Here is a 15,249-nt window from a genome sequence, read left to right on the forward strand (position 1 = left end):
ACGGACTATACGGACTGTTTTATTAATGGGTCGCATTATAGAAGGTATGTATTATGTCACTTATTGTACGCCTATATTATACAGATGGCTGCGCTTCAACCGCAATGCGCACAATAGAAATTATATGGTTTATTACTTTATTAGTACCTATATTACAATATTGGTGTCAATGTAACACGGACCGCCCTTGAACTTGCGTGTTATCTTGTGATCGACGTACGTTACAATATAATATCATCACCGCCGTAGCGGTTCTCATTCGAACATCACTCTAATAATCTAACTTTTAAGAAAAGGGTCAAAATTAATAGAAATTTAAACGCATCCGTTTACAATTTTTTAACATCGCGCCAGACATTATGCTCAACTACACGATCAAGACATTTTGTCAAGCCGAATTGAGCTCGCGAATAAGAGATTATCTGTAACAAAACGCGAAGAAGATTAATAATAACGACGTCGCGCATACATATTATACAATATAAACATCACCATAGTACGTAGAGCTTATATTATATAGTATCGACTGGTTTGTATTCGAACGGATCGTATGAAATAAAAAATATCCGCACACGTTACACGCGATAATCTTCTATTACTATATAAATATATAATAATGTCACTCGCATAGGTTTCAAGTCGAGTTGAGTTGACATCAACGAGACGACGGCGATAAACTCTCTTTTACGAATGCGGTAGATGATATATCGTATTATACACTATTGTAAATTGCGCGTTGTAGTCGTTTTGCATAATATATAGGTAGGTTCGTTTCGGTACACGACACGAACAAACGAAAACATTCAAATATTTATAATAAATAACCCGTATGTATAATAACAACGTTCATATAATACCTACGTATTTCTGTTTACAATATTATTATAGGATATTGACTTAGTGTGTGCGTCCATTAAAACATTTTAGTATTATATACGCGCGTATTAGATGACAAGACGAAAATGGTAAAATATAAATAGCCGTACTGTTAGGTAGGCACTCACATAAAAAAATAAAAACTATCATTATTTGCATTATTCAAATCGAAGTGTCCTTATGACGTGATATGGGCAAATAATTATTAAAACTTACCGTTATATACATATAGAAACATCGTGATTTACATAATATGATTTTTACGGCTGCGATTTATAAGTTATGATATTATAAGTATTTCTACAGAAAAATCTCTGAAGGCAATGACAGAATTTTGTAAAACACAGAACCTAAAAATGATTATGAGATGAGCTAAAGCCGAATAGTACTCGCATATATATGAACAAATTTACTTATTTCTTTTTTTGTTACTATTATCTATAACTTTGCAGAACTATATGTTTTTAATTTTATAATACGTTTAAAATATCTTATGTTATATAAAAAAGGGAGTAATATTCAAGGAGATCCAATGATTGCAACTATCATTATTTCGAAAATGACTTTTTTGAAAATATTTCATTGTGAGTATTTAAAAAGATGATGTGAGCAGAGTATCAGTGTACGAGTATAGTGTATATACTTATCAGAAAATCTATTAAAAATTTAGTAGTAAGTTAGTTGTCAAAAATATAATAATGACGCTTAGATATATTTTTAGGCTTTGTTGTTCATTACGAAAAATGTTTTATTACAATCAATTTGATTGACTAAATAAATAAATAGCTTAAAACAGTTAAAACATAATCAAATAAGAATCTATGACTATAAATACATTTCAGATATATACAATAACAAAGCCCCATTCCATTATTTAAAATACGATTAACATTTTTTTCTAAAGTAAAAGATTTGTTTTTAATTTAACGGCTTAATCAAAATCTCATCTCAAGCCCTTAGGAAGGTATCAAATAAGATAAAAAACATATTTATGATAAAAATATTTACTTCTCTATACATATATATTTTCGTCTACTGAATAAAAAGTGAAAGTTGAAATTAGGCCTTTTTCTTATGAGCGTATTACTTATTTATGAAAAAATTGTATAAACAATAATTTTTGTAGTAATGTAGTCGGCCAAAGTGATATTTTTTATCAAGGAAACATATAATTAAATTTTTTTTTTTGATCGCATGTAAAACGTATGTATAAGAAATTTTGGTCAAATTGAAAAAATGTTAGGACATGTATTTGTTGTGTGATCATAATCATAAATAAAACAATTACAATGAACTAAACATCATGTGTTTTTTATTCCATTGGAATATAATTACATTATACTTTCTATACAAGACCGAACAAGTCTTAAATCAATTGGCCGTGTGCCGAATCGAAAAAAGTTTCCTATTTTTTTGTACTCCCGACTGCAGATGCGCGGGAGGTCTTAGAATACACAGCGTGATATAATTAAAAACAAATTTTAAACAACAAAAAATATTGGTAGCCGATCGCATTCCATGGCCCACACGTCCGTCTCGTCATCATAATAAAATATTTTATCAAACGATGTAGGTAACTCTTTTATTGGCACCTACACAATGACGTCGAGAGAGATTAATAATAACGAGGGGGAGAAAAAATGCACTGTTTTTTTTTTTTTTTAATAAACCGGCGGGATATTAATATGTTAGATTATAATATTTATAATATATTGTTTATTTTGCCCCGAAGGTGGTTTGAAGACACGCGCGCATACAATTTTCTTCGTCCTTGAGACATATATAACCATTTCATATTATACGTATACCTTAATAGGTATACATAACAATAAGTATGCATAAGGTACTATAAGGTAATATATGTAACCTGCCTATCTAAATAGGTATGTGCTTATAAGATCACCCGAATCGACCCGATCTCTACAGCTTATTCATTACATGAACTATTACGGTAGGTATATCATTGGCGTCATACCATCATAATTTAACATATACAAATCATTGATTATGTGCACTATACAGGCGCAAACGTATATCATCTGTATTTGTATTTGTATTGTTGTAAAATATAAATCGCACAGTGGCGTTCATTAAATGTAAAGAAGCGTCGCATAGTGATTTTTTACATTAACTGTGTCAACTACAAATCGTTGTTAAATATTAAACGCGGTGGAATTCAACCGGTGGAATTTACCATCACCGGTTTATTAGAGCTTGTTACTAATAATAGAACATTTTAACTCATATCAAGCGAAATAATTAATATATTTTAACGAGACCCAAATAAATAGGATTTAACCACAAGAATATTTGATTTCGATTAACCAGCAATTCAAATTAATTTGTTAAATAAAATCTAGTACAACATACTATACAATATACATCGTTCTATATGTGAATAAACTGCATAAAGAGAAAACACATTATTCAATAAATCGCTATTTTATTTGAAATGACCTAATTAGTTTTTAGAAAAAATTTAAAAAAAAAACTGACCACTAACGAATTTATATTGAAATAATAATGTTCATGATATTTATAGAAACGTAAATCTGTAAATTAATTATTGGTCCCTTATCTTATTGAAACGTGTCAAAGTATGGTTAAAATAAACGTACCACGTCCAAATGTGTGATACTTTGTTAGTTTAAAATTTTCCTTGATATAATTTACATAATCACATAGGTCTTACTTGAAGAATTTGCTTAGAGATTATGGATAATTTGTACAGTCGTCGAATCGTAAAACGAAAAAAACATCTGGTTGTTATGAAAATAAGATCCGTTTAGGGAAAAGTTTCCATAAAAAATGTACCTACACCGCAGCTTTAAGCGGGAGATTAATGATTTAGATTTTTTTTAATTATAAAACTATTATATAAAAGGAAAACAATTCACCGACCGAGCATGTTTATAGTATAGGCATAATGTGTATTCAATGTGTAAGTATACATAACAATATGCGCTACCGCCACATTTTGACTAGTCACGATGGAAATTCATCACTGCCTCATTATTACACTGTGTCACTATGAATAAAACTACCTACACCGGCACTACAATGAAAACATTATGCCTAATAATATATTAATATACCTGCCTGTGCAACACGCGTCCGGATCAATCGCGTTTGTCATCGCGGCAATATTACACACATAATAATATTGCATTGTGTCGAGTTTGCCCTAGTTGCACCTGTCCGTGATGTATACGCGTGTATATATTTTATCATAATATACTACCGGCTATACAATATTATATTATTATTATCGTGCACGACATCCGGTCAACAGAATATTGTTATTATATGTTTATATTTTGTCTCTCCGCCGGTTAGGTGCGTCTGTAAGTCGTATACGGTACACACGCCGCGGAGTCGATTGTTTAAGTGTATAAGACAGCACTTATTCTCAAAGTCCACTTTGTTGCGTTTTTCTAAATGGCAATAATTTAGCGCGTAGTCGGTAAACGCGCCGTAACGATCGACTTGGACCAGACGTAAATGATTTAATGGATCACTCCGTACGCGAATCGGGCCGGGAGTACCTGCGGCCGCGGATCGTTCTATATTTATAAAAATATATTATAATAATATATATATATTGTACGCGCAGTATGTGATTATATAACGCGGAATCGATCAACGGAAAATAGTTATTTGGACGATTACCAATCGATCGCGCGAGATCGCGGCTGTCCGATGAGAGTGCGCTGCTGCAGCGGTGTATGTACATTATAACAGCGATTTTCGACGCCACCGCGATTTTGGCAACCGACGAAATTGGGTCTACGTAAAAATATACGCGTGCAATGATAACGACCGCGCGATTCGCGTACAAGTGATAAGCGGTTACGTTCCGGTGCGTCGAGAGACACACTCGTGAAATACTACGATGACACCACGAGTCGAGCTTGACCGCCCAGCGCAGAACCTCTACACACAACACCGAAGGGATCCAAAACTATATTATGATAATATTGTCATAATATAATATACTTGCTGATCGAGCGTCGCCCATGAGTTATGACGGGTTAAATATCCGCGGATTTACCGATTCTTTAATTCCGTTAAAATATGTAAAATTCACAGATGTTTAGCACATTTATTTCGGTGGTTTTGAGTGTTTTGACCAATCATAAAACGCAGGTCTAAAATTATACCAAACGATAACAATAATTTTATCTTCTGTAACCAATGGATTGTACAAGAAAAATATTATTCGTTTTTCGTGAGCCAACATACCCTTGTGCAGGTGCAGAGCTCCTCTTTAAAATGCAAAATTAAAAAAAAATGGCTTTATGGTGCAGTCCCCCTAATCGGGTATAATTTATTGTATACAATATTACCTATGTACCAAATTTCAGAACCACGAGTGACTTGGGTGTGGATGGCTATCACACACACACATTAAATCAAAACTCTAGGACTTTAGGTATTGTCGGTATTGAAATACATTGTTATAGTAAATTAAAATAACAATATACACTGATCGATTAAAATTTACGAAAATTTAAAATGTGCCTAATAATATTTACATATTGTATTAAAATATCCAAGTACTGAAACCAAAAATCGGGAATATTTTTCGAATTTACCGAGACCGCTCCAATATAGATCTTTATAAAAATAAAATATTCAAATCAAAAATATAAACAAGAAAAGAAAATATATTGATATATCGATATAATTTATATTATTATTTTGTTTTGATATTTTATCGACCAAATACTTCGTGCTTGTTTATGGATATTTTTATTCTTGAATTTACGCTATTAATATTACTATTACATCATACGTAACTATACCAATTACCAGCTATTCTACACAATATCATTATATTTATAATAACTGATGAGGACTCCGTTTAAATTAACGTCCGTGTACAAGTCAACCGATAAAATAAATATGCGTCGCGATAGCAAGTTGTTCGTCAAGCGCGTAACACAGATGTCGGTTACGCCCGCCATCGGCTATTCGATAAAATGTATGTATATCACGGGACTGAAGAGTGAAAGCTCGACGAATATTATCAAATGCACCCCGCCAATGTGGAGGGATACCGCCGGAGTGCAGGTAGGTACTCTTATTTATACCGTTATAATACGAGTATTTTACCATACGTATATTTATAAGCATATTGTAATATATTGTCGGCATATCATAATATATATATATATATATATTATTGTACGAAACACTCGGATCCGTTGACCCGATTGCGAAACAACAAAACGCGATATTCCGCGTCCGCGCGACAGTTAGATCGACATAGATATGTGGCCGGAGACAGTCGTCGAGATGTTCGACACGAGATTAGAATAATATATCATGTCCGCTTTCAACCCTCGACTAGCGGCGTATATACATGTTTGAAAGCGACTTACGCGAATCGATCTTCAATAGAATGGAACAACGACAACCACGTCCGTGAACCGGAGATTACCGCGTGATGTAGGTACGTAATAATTATTATGTACAAACGTGCATATTATTATACAGGTAATGTATTTTATTCTTTCTAATAATATTGTTGTGTTTTTCTATTACTAATACTACTACACGATTAATGCATACATTATTTTACGTATTGAAACAGCTAATCGGAAACGCACGATGACATAAAACGATAATTTAAGTATCTGCACGTGTAGTGGCATATAATACGTACCTACTTACTATTGTAATAATAGTATAATATAGGTCAATCTAGCCACTGAGTTGTTTTTAATCACGATTTAACTAAATAGGTAAATATACAATAATGAGGACTGTAGTTGCAATATATTACAATTTATAATACATGAACAAATCAATTCGTTAACGGTCATTAACATTTTATTATAAACTACGTGTATACATAAATAATATATATATATATTATAAAGGATAATTCATCAAGGATGCCCACCCCTTTTTTCTTTATAATTGATTTATACAAAAGTTGATATCTGAGAAGTTTCAAATACACTTAAAGACCATATTTTCGAATACTTGAGATATTTTGTATGTACCACTTAAGAATGGTCTTGTGGTGATACGAATTTCTGTTTTTCAAATAGAAGAACTTCTTTCCACTTCTGTAAATTGTTGGTCAGATATTTTTTTTTTTAAATATTTATTTATTTAAAATAACATTAAAAAATGTATATATTTGTGTATAAGTACTCAGGAAAAAAATATTATCCATCTATATATATAGTAACACGTGATCGTTTACGAATATATGACGTTTATGTATTTTCAACTATTTTTCCAAGTAAAATGTCAACAACCTGTTAATACAATTTCATATAAATTGTATAATTTATGAATCGTTTACTTTATTCATTATCATTATATTGTTTTACCAACCAAATCCACCCCATATTGCCAATTGCCATATTATAAAGTTTAATTGGATAAACTTTAAATACAATTATTTATATTATTTATGCATCCCCTAGGACAATAAGTGTTATTCCTAGTCCACTTCGACAGGACATCCTCCCCAGAACCATAACTTTAGAATATTTAAAAATATTGTACACACATATTTAATATGTAATTAGAATAAATGTGTACAATAATTTTTTTTAACTTCTACGACCTTGGTTTTCCTGTTTTCACAGAAGAATTATGGGTAGGTTGATGTGATTTCAGCACCACTCATGGTCAAAAATTATATATTCATCGATTTAACTAGGTACTCTATATTTTAGAATGTAATTTGTATGAACTTGTACAACTTTCAGCATCTCCCCGAATCAATTTTTTTTTCTGGTTCCAAAATATTATAGTAGATACATCGTAATTCATATATTATGAATTTGTGCATTCTATAAAATATTTTCTAAATCACTTTAAAAATGTATATTTATACTAATCATTCTTTCTAAAAATTGCTAATATTGCAGCCAATTATAATATGATTCCTGTTTTAATAAAATATTAGAGCTAATATGTGCCACATATCAATTGTGTAATAGTTCTAATATATATCATAATTTTTATCGTATTACGATTAGTGCTAGCGTGTTCAGAAAATGTTGATGAAACTAGTGCTACCTTATAAAATTATTTTTTAGTGAGTTATTATCGTTAAGCCGAATTATATTTCATTTTGACATTAGACTGTTAGAGCTAACTTGTCCAAAATAAACTAATAATATTATTTTTAATTTTAGACAAATAAGCACTAATTTTCAACCAAAATATTGTAAATATTAGTGATTAAATAATTCTATGACATGTTCTATAAATTTCAAAAATCATAATATGATGATTGGATAAGTTATTCCAATGCTCTTTCATTAAAAAATACGAGTTGAAATTTTTAGCATATTATTAGCTCCCTCGGTTTAAAATGTTTAGGGCTAATGTGGCTAGTCATAAAAGACTATTTAATTAAAATATTATATAAATATACATGATTATACAAAATGTGAGGAGGAATCATGTAAAAATTATAATTTGTGGTATGGTCAATACAATGAATAACATTAATTCTAAAGTAACTAAAAATAAAAAGTGGGCAAGAAAGTAACCACTTTAGTGTAAAATAAGTGTCAAGTGCATCTCATCATTAAGTAGGTCACTGTAATATATTCTATGTTAAATTTTAATTCAATGATAAATCATTTTACACGAACAACGGTTCTTAGTGAAGAAGGTCTGTCAGACTATAATATGTACTAAGTATATTTATTATTTATCATATAATTATATTACTATTTAAATTATAATAATTTAAATTATTAATAGTTATACAATATAAATAAGTAATAGCATAAAATTAATCTAAATAAATTTTAATCTATTAAGTAAACTGTAAAAGTTTGCAGCGAGAATGTCAAATATCACGAATAGAGAACGGATTTTAATTTAGTACAAAAGTTAAAATATTTAAATATATATTTGTTTATTACTTCATAAATATTCATTTATAATATTGAAATATTTAAATTGAAAATTAGATACAATTCAATATAATTTATAATTAATAAATAAAACAAATTACAATTTTTTATTCTGAATCATTTAAATAGTCTTGAGGGGGGGGCTTATAATTTGAGATTTTCAAATTTACAATTACGGCGATTCGATCTTAGTATTTCATTTTAACGGCTAAATGACCTCAATACATCAACAGGTGCATATTTCATACGCGTTAATTCTTTTGGATTGTATTCTATTTCTAAATTGTTTTTTTGAGTTTTCTTTAATAGTATATCCCTTATCGACATTACGGCGTTAAATCCTGGATTTTTTTCTTCAATAAGTTTTGTAATTTAGAATTGGTTAAAACTCCAATTTCTTCAGGAAATTCTACAATAATACAGGTTACGTATATTTATTTGTAAAATATTTAATTATTATATTACATAGTATTATACTCGACAAAAGCACTATACCTAATTTAGCAATTATTCAGATGAGAATAATGAATGGTGTTCTTCAATCTTCACAACAAACTACGTTATATTAATATGTACCTATATAATAACAATAATATGGTGTGTATATAATCTTCGAGCACATAATACGAGCGTTAGATAACGTAACATAACATATTATGCATTAATCTATTGTGTGTATATCCCAAATATCTATATTATCACGACATCGTGTAGTCATGTACATACATCGGTAATATTATATTATATTAATTTATTTGAAAAGTTGTTTGTTATCGATCATTTAAAATCTATCGCGATCACTATGTAAACGTGTACACTGCAGCACACCGAACATGCATTGTATAATTTATGTAATAATACGTATCTACTATAATAATTATTACGTCCACCTTGAACGCTTAAATATAACATAAATCGTAATAGATACCTATACATGTAGGTAATAATATATACACGAAAGGTACATGATATTATATGTGTTAAAATTGTGTATATTCGCTTAAGAAACTTCACAGTACATTTAATTAATTTTCCCTATAATATTGAATCACCGAGTATAATATATTTTATGAAGTCTATTGTTATATACGTGTAGAGCGTATATCGTTTGGGTCAATATGTTGCAACAGCTTATTTCGTTGGAATCGCAATAATAACACGGCGGCAGAGCAGTAAAACGATGTTCCTTATTTTTGCGAGAGGAGAGGGATCTGTTATCGTGTTCTAAAGATTTGTACGCGTTGATGTTATAATTTATTATTGTAATAATGCATGTATGCGAACATTCTTCGTGTAAAATAATAAAAAAATATAAAGAAAAATAGATTTTGCCTGCTTGAATATGCATTTTTGAATAATTACGTTCACATTGTTTCTTTCGACTTTCGCGCGTAACGCCGGGCGAATCTCATTAACCGGTTTTAACATGCTGCTGCAGGTGTGGGTGCGCACAAAAAGGGTCGTTTGGTTGGTGATGTTTTATTTATTTATTTTATATTTTTTATATATTTTTTTATATTCTTGGCGTATGTGAACGTGGCTTATTCACAGCCACGGTCGGTTTGGCAAACGCAAGTTGCTCGTTAATGCTAAACGACCGTCAGATTTTGGCATAAACATTTTTTTTTTTTTAAAGGCGTTTATAATACTGCCGCGGCAGAATCTGAAACGTTTAAAATTAAATAATATACAATAGAACACAATAAAATGGTTCGTCGGCAAATGCTTTTCGTCTTGCGTGTGTACCGTAGGTATTTTTTGTAGATTTTAAAGACGAAACAACTGACATCGTAGCAGTATATAAGATAATAATAATATAATATTGTGTATAGGACTTGAGTAAACCGAATATATCACATACGGCTCTTGTCACAGCCGCAGCACTCATAGATAAAGAGCTTCTTCACTCGCATTTTTGCGCTATCTGTTTGACGTACATAGTAGGTGTAGTATAATAATAATATAATAATATGCTTTTGTTTAAAACATTAGCGTATAACGTCGTATAATGTACAATAATATAATATATTATTGACGAGAGTTCGAATAAAAAATGTATTTAATATTATTTAAGATTACTATTAAGTTCGCTGTATAGATATGTTTCTCTATTTTCGTGATATTTTGCATAAAAACTTGCAATTTAATAATTTTACTTCTTACAGTGTACTATAATATAATATAGCTATTAGCTCAATTGGCTTTATGTAACATCAAGACAAAATCGACAACGTTACCACCACAATGTTATATTGTAATATTATCATAATATTAAGATCTGTTATGCGATATTATATTTCTTCCAAATTGTAAATTTCAATATGAATTATTTAAATTAAGAAAATAATACTCATATGAATTATATTTAGAACCATCGACCATATTATCTAAATTAATTTTATACTAATCGTTTTTTTTTATTAATTAATAAGGGTAGTATGAGTAGTGAAGTACCTATAAGATTTAAATGAGAACCTTTTGAAATATGATTCATACATGGTTCAATCTTCCATACATTTTTACGAGTAACCTTTGAATTTGGTTTTTAAATTTGTAAAAATTTGATGAATATTTTGCATTATAATTTATAATAATCTGTGTGCTATAAAGTTGTTTGTCAATTTATTACAGTAGGTAATAGAACGGATGTTTGGTAACTTACTTATAACAATAATGACTTAATATTATTTTATTTTTACATAATATATTATCACTGATGCAATTATTTAATATAAATAACAATCATGGAATAAGATGGAAATTAAATTAGGACATTATTAAAAAAATTGATAAAATATACAATCTGTGATAATATCAAACACTAAATTGGTTAATCGTTTAATTACTGTAATAAATATTATTGATAATTAAATACCTAATATATATATATATATAGATTATTAAAAGTAAAATGTACAACGGTGAAGCATATATGTAAATTATTATTTATTGCGTATATTTATTATTCAGTCGATATTTTACAAATTAAAAAAAAAACAAAATTCAAAGGTCTTTTATTCTTTTTATTATTAGTGTATTCAATAGCTCATTAAAATTAATTGAACAATTTAAATTTAATATTTATTCCAATTAGAACTTTTTATAAATTTAACCCAAAAATTTCCACTTATTAATTGATAAAAACTTTAATAAATATAAAATTTTTCTATAATATCTGACGTAGGTATGCTTAATATTTTGGAAAAATGCCCTTGAGTAGGCGGACGCCCATCCATAACTACGTGATCGGTCGTGGTTTATGATATTTTTTATGTTTATTTGACGGATGGACGTTAACATCTTGTTGAGAAAAAAATGAATCGTTGCCGAATCATTGTGATAACCATGCGTTGGTTTTTCGTGTTCACTTGGCAATAAAGTTAGCAACTCACGTTTGACTCCGATTTTATTGAATCAAACAATTTTATTCATTATTACTAGAACTAGAATTTATTATATATTATGCAATATAAAATGGTAGAATATGCATTTAATTTTGTCAAACCATGTTAAAATAATATGCAATAAAAATATGGTAAAATAAACACTGAAATTACCAATAATTACCAAACTATAATTAGGAAAGTAAAACTTCTAATTTTAAAACAGATTAAGTAAGAAAACAAAAGTTATTTTTAGGTAAGTAAATAATTGTCGATAATCCTACTAGGAAATAAATTTATAGCAATTTTAATAAATTTAAACTTATTTTTTGTTTAGATGAAACGACTGATTTAACGAAAATAAAATTATCAGTATAATATGACACAGTATCCTATTAAGTCTCATCTTGAATAATATGCACTTATAAGCACGGCTGCGCCTATGGTCGAGCTAAGAAGTAAGAGTAATATTATTGAAAATAGTTAAGTAGAAAAAAATCACATAATAAGACAATGATAAATATTTTTTTTTTGTAATATTTAATTGCATTAACTTTGTTTGTAAAACTATAACACAATACATGTATTTTATAGTTGATAATTTGCGATAATAATAAAGGAAAATAGGGAAAATAAAAAATAGATCATATTTTATCATTTTTATCAATATTTAATAAACGAGGTAATTTGTGGACATTAAACTATACAACTTTGTAATATGACACAATTTAAAAAAAATACACACAAATGCATATTAACCCCTAATTATTATTTTTTTTATCGATTTTTGGATTCAATTCATCAATCAAAATAATTACGGTATATGACTAACTGTATTTATATATTACAAAAAAAAAATATATCTACGATGTTGACTTATTTGAGTATTTTAAACATATTTTATTTGTTATAGTATATGTGCTTGACAAGGTAAAATTAATTTTCTCCGCTGTGGAAAAAACAACCATCCTTAGACCCCCGTAAGTACAACAATATTTGTCTTGAGCTATAATCTATATCCAGGTAAGTTAAGCGGTGAACGGCATTAGAGGTATTTTGCTGATATCGTTGTTATAAAAAAAAAAAAATTTTTTATTATTTAATCAAATTTATTAAATTGCAGTCTAGAATATTCTAAAGCTGTATTGTGTGATACTCGACATTCTACAATACACGTTTATTGTAGTATTAAAATTTCTTCGATATCGTGTTTCTCGTGAAACTATAATATATTATGTAAAATATAAATAATTATTACGCGATGATAATAATATCATAATTAAATTATTATTAACGGGTACGTTATTTATAAACAGTCACGTGACTAATTTGTGTTGTGACGACAAACCAAATATTATGATTTACGCTTAATCCTCTGTAGATAAATTTGCGGATTTATGTCTTTAATTTAACGATCACACATTATTTAGAAAAAATAACGTATCGTTTAATTTATTATAACGATATTATATTATAGTATACTTGCATCAAAATGTGCAACGGCAGGCCACGTATTTTCACGCGTGTCTAATATAACTTTTAATTTTTTACTTGTTATAATGTTAGATTGTATCAAGTTGTTGAAATATTATATTTATTTACATTTTAAAATTTTAAATTATGAATGAGTGAATAAAAATAAATAAACAATTAATGTTCAACACAACACTGATCGTATTATACAATTCGTTACCTAATATTCTAGTTAGAGATTAATGCGAAATACCGCGAAAATATGCAAAATGATGGAGTCTATTGTTTATTATATATAGTTGAATGTGCAATAACTCGCTTATTATAATATCTAATATGATAAAAAATATTTACTGTTTACGGTTGAAAATGTTTTAAACACAATTAAAAATATCTATCTTTTACACTGTTCGGTATCGCCAGTGTCAGTATAATATTATAACGATTAATAATATTGTAGAAGAGGTGTAAATAATTTACAAAACGAATGTCCGTGTACGAAGACTTCATAATACTCGTAAGACGCTGTTGTGCCTATGTTTTTATAGTATTGTTTTATTTGCATGTCGAACCCGTCACTGCGGTGGGAATGTTAAGACAATTATTCGCTCGTAACTTAAATAAAACTGTAATTAAGTTGTTGACCGAGGACAACAGTTATTCATTAAGTACTATCGAAAAAAAATGTAAAAAATGTTATGATAAACTCAATATACGTTTGCGGATACGAAAATTAACTACCTGTGGACTGGAGTAATATATATTTAAGTAGGTGCACAAGAATTTCGTACAGAATTAATTGATATAATGCAATATTATATGGATTAAAAAACTAACGTTTTATTATATTATATTTTATAGTGTATATTGCAATGACCACTTTATCAAATCTTAAACTGATAAATTAAAAAGCAAATTTTTCGCAAGATAACTTGGTGCATATAATTTACCTACACATTATACAATGCGTTTATTCAAATAATTACGTGAGCCGATAGCTTATTTTTTAATATATGTATAATGATATTTAAATGCAATTCCCTAATATATATATATATATATTATATGTTTATAATTACAACAACAATAACGATTTACCTTGTGTATTACTGCGTTCCGCGTTTGAAAAGTCCAAAAGCACTGTGTTGTATTCTTGACTTGAAAAAATTATTGTTTTGTTATTTTTAGAGAATTTTTTTTTTTAGAAAAAAAATCAAAAACCAAACAAAATAAATAAACAGAACGAGTGGTACTTACGACGTTTAAGTGACGAAAGTTAATGTGTCTGATGCACGCGCGGCGGTGACGAGGCTTGTGTCACAGCACCGCTGAACCTATTACACTGCACATAGCACACACATTGTGAGTAGCGATCGGTGTCTCGGGCCTCGGCGCCGTTGGCTGGCGCGCGCGGGATCTATGATCTCACCTATAGAATCATTCGGCCCGCGAGTCGAATATTATAAATATATATGTGTACGTATATTTTTTTTTTACGATCAACGCGCACAATGCACATATAATACACGCGATGACTGAGACGAAAAAACGCGTACGTTAAAAATAATAATAATAATAATAATAATACAACGTCTCGGCGTATATATTATATTATATATATA

General features: G+C 29.0%; 1 protein-coding gene across 2 annotated transcripts in view; it reads right to left on the reverse strand.

Annotated features, from left to right (window-relative positions):
* Positions 1-15,042, reverse strand: part of LOC132923236 (tubulointerstitial nephritis antigen-like) — a 35,875-nt gene extending 20,833 nt beyond the window's left edge. Inside the window, exons 1-2 of one of the 2 annotated variants that reach the window (XM_060987089.1) lie at positions 14,885-15,042; positions 14,726-14,784 (exon numbers count right to left, since the gene is read on the reverse strand). The gene's annotated coding sequence lies outside the window, so the exon portion shown is untranslated. The remainder of the gene's footprint in view (positions 1-14,725; positions 14,785-14,884) is intronic. The other variant, XM_060987090.1, reaches the window with a different exon arrangement.
* Positions 15,043-15,249: the final 207 nt, after the last annotated feature.

The sequence above is a fragment of the Rhopalosiphum padi genome, chromosome 2 (genome assembly GCF_020882245.1).
Source record: "Rhopalosiphum padi isolate XX-2018 chromosome 2, ASM2088224v1, whole genome shotgun sequence".
NCBI classification, from domain to species: Eukaryota; Metazoa; Arthropoda; class Insecta; order Hemiptera; family Aphididae; genus Rhopalosiphum; species Rhopalosiphum padi.